Raw genomic sequence first — 2,984 nt, 5'->3', positions numbered from 1 at the left:
CTAAATAATGTATTAATACACAAAATTTTGGGGGTACAGTCGTACCCCTTGTTCCAGCGTGCGTGCATACACCGCTGCTATTTGATACTTAACACTAATGGGTATTAGAACGTTAATGCTCCCTTAACTATTAAAGCATAAAAACGTATAGGGTTGCATGTTTTCAACAATAATAATAATTTTTATTTATTTTTAAATATTCGACACTTTTAATAGTAATAACTAATAAAGGGAAGTACGATTCAGGATTTAGGGAGAGATAGAAAATAAATCGAAGTACAAAGTTAAACCGATGTTAGAGGTGCAAACCCAGTCATGGTCCGCGAATTTAATTTGCTTTGTAAAAATTACGGTATATTTCTTCTTTTCATCAATTTTTTTTTAAAATTACATTGAAATTTGAAATACTTCAATAAAGAAAGCTCAACTATTCAATACTAAAAAGTTCTTTTTCTCAACCAATATGCTATCTGTAACAATATTTGCACTTTACTTAAAAAATGCTAACTGTAACAATATTTGCACTTTACTAAAAAAATCTGTTTAATGTAATCCCTCTTTATTCTAGTGTGAGAATTACACTTTTAGAACAAGCTTTTGTCATCTCCTTTCCCTCCTAACTAACCAACAACACACTACTCTCCCCTCCTACAAATATCCGTGACTCCAATTCTTGAATGTATCCTAAATCTTGATCACTAGAGTTGAGATCGGCGATAATGGCCAACACTACTGCAACGCCCCTTTCATTCGTGGATCAGCTCCGCCACGCCATTGATGAGTTGGAGATAAAGACAAGCTCTTCGGAAACCATTGATGAGGAGTATGCAGTTTTAGAGGTACGTGTGATTTAGATTAACAGTTCCACACACTTGAAATTTATTTGAGTGAAACTATTTTATTTACAGGGCAAACAGATGACAGTTGAAGAGAAGAATACAAAATGTTGTATTGCCATTAGTGAAGATGTGGATACCAGCAATCTCAAGAGCTATCCAAATGATGTTCTTCCTTGTATACATACATATATATGCTAATGCTAATCCTCTCTCTCTATATATAGGGTTGCGCTAAAATGATAATAACCTTATCATTTCATGGACGAAAAAAAAACATTTTATACAAGCAGAATATCATTTTTTACATACAAAAATAGGAGTATCATTTTATTGAGTATAAACATCAATTTTAGCGAAAATGATATATTTCGTCCATAAAATGATAGGTTATCACATCCCTATATATATACGTATTTTTATTCAAATAACTAACTAATTAATTAATACCTTTGTTGCATGCTTCAGATGATGATAACAGGGGTTATTCTGAAGCAACATGAAGACTACAAACCTTCACCTCAAGGATACATCAATGCCAGCTTTATCACAGCTGGGGTTAATTTCTTATTAATTTATTACAGTTTAAATTCCTCCTTTTGTACTAACTAATTAACTGACTGACTGTTTTGATTGTAGCCGCTGGAAAATGTTACTACTAGGTTTATTGCGACTCAAGGTCCTCTCCCAAACACTTCAGAAGACTTCTGGGAAATGATACTCCAGTATCGCTGCCCTTACATAGTTATGCTCACCGGCTTGGTTAACAGTGAGAAGGTAAGTTACTTCATCTGATATTTTTGATTTCATAACATTGTGATATGGAATACATCCATCTTGTTCAGGCTGAAAAATGTGGAGATTATTTCCAACTCGAGGATGGACCTAGTGAATTTGGTGACATTATCATTGCTATAAAGGATCAAAAGACAATAGCTGATTCACTAGTCTTGAGAAACATAGATGTGAAGAACAAAAAGGTGCTGCACACCATTCAACCCTCCAATACTCTCCTCTATACATATGCTAATGAACTTACTTTTTCAGTCAGAAGAGCCACCATTTTCTGTTCAGCACATTCTGTATCTTGGATGGCTGGATCACGGGATCCCTAACAGCACTGATCCTGTCCTTGAAATATTTCACAGAGTGTCTGCTAGTCTTGGACCTGTTGGACCTGTTGTTGTCCACTGCAGGTGTGTTTGTATACAAAGATCAATCTTTATTAGGTCTGTTTGCATACATCCTTAATTAGCTTGTTTGAACCTCCAGTGCTGGCATCGGTAGAACTGGATCATACATCCTCATCCACAACACTATTCAAAGGCTTCTTCGTGGGGATAATACTGCTCTGGACCTTGCTGGCACTGTCACCACATTAAGGTCTCAGAGATATGGAATGGTTAAACGAAAGGTGAGATTGATTCTTTATACTTCATCTCTTTCTTGCAGTGCAAATGAGATCAACTAGTGCTTGATCATGAAGTGAGTGTTTTGATATGACCTTTTTTCTTGCAGTGGCAATATAAGTTCAGCTATGAAGCTATTATAGCTGGACTAAAAAGGTTCATACGAAACAATCAAACTTCCTCAAACATTTAGTAATGTGTGGAGATGGATTCGTTCCACATCGATGTCAAGAATCTTCGGTTCCAGAATGAAGAAATTATGTATCAGTTGTTTGTGTTCCTTGTTCTACTTGTGCAATTATTGCATCTACAGTCCAAGATGTGGAGAAATTCATCTCTTGTTTGTGTGAAATTTCAATGTATTGTGTTTAAAAATTTGTACTCCCATTTGTATTGTGTGAAACTCATCTATTGTTTGTGTGAAATTTCAATGTATTTTGTTTAAAAATTTGTAATTCCATTTGTATTGTGTGAAACTCATCTCATGTTTGTGTGAAATTTCAATGTATTTTGTTTAAAAATCTGTAATTCCATTTGTATTGTGTGAAACTCATCTCTTGTTTGCGTGAAATTCCCATTTGTATTGTGTGAAACTCATCTCTTGTTTGTGTGAAATTACAATGTATTATGTTTACAAATTTGTAATCCCATTTGAATTGTGTGAAACTCATCTCTTGTTTGTGTAATGTAATTTGTTTACAAATTTGTAATCCCATTTGTATTGTATAAAACTCATCTC

The 2,984-nt window shown here is 34.3% G+C and overlaps 1 pseudogene; it reads left to right on the top strand.

Moving 5' to 3' along the window:
- The first annotated feature begins 719 nt into the window (after positions 1-719).
- On the top strand, positions 720-2,438 carry LOC125199183 (protein-tyrosine-phosphatase PTP1-like; annotated as a pseudogene).
- The last annotated feature ends 546 nt before the right edge of the window (positions 2,439-2,984 follow it).

This window comes from Salvia hispanica, chromosome 1 (assembly GCF_029641045.1).
Source record: "Salvia hispanica isolate PSC_SH4W2 chromosome 1, Shi_PSC_v1, whole genome shotgun sequence".
Lineage (NCBI taxonomy): Eukaryota > Viridiplantae > Streptophyta > Magnoliopsida > Lamiales > Lamiaceae > Salvia > Salvia hispanica.
This window is presented reverse-complemented; position numbering and strand designations above follow the sequence as displayed.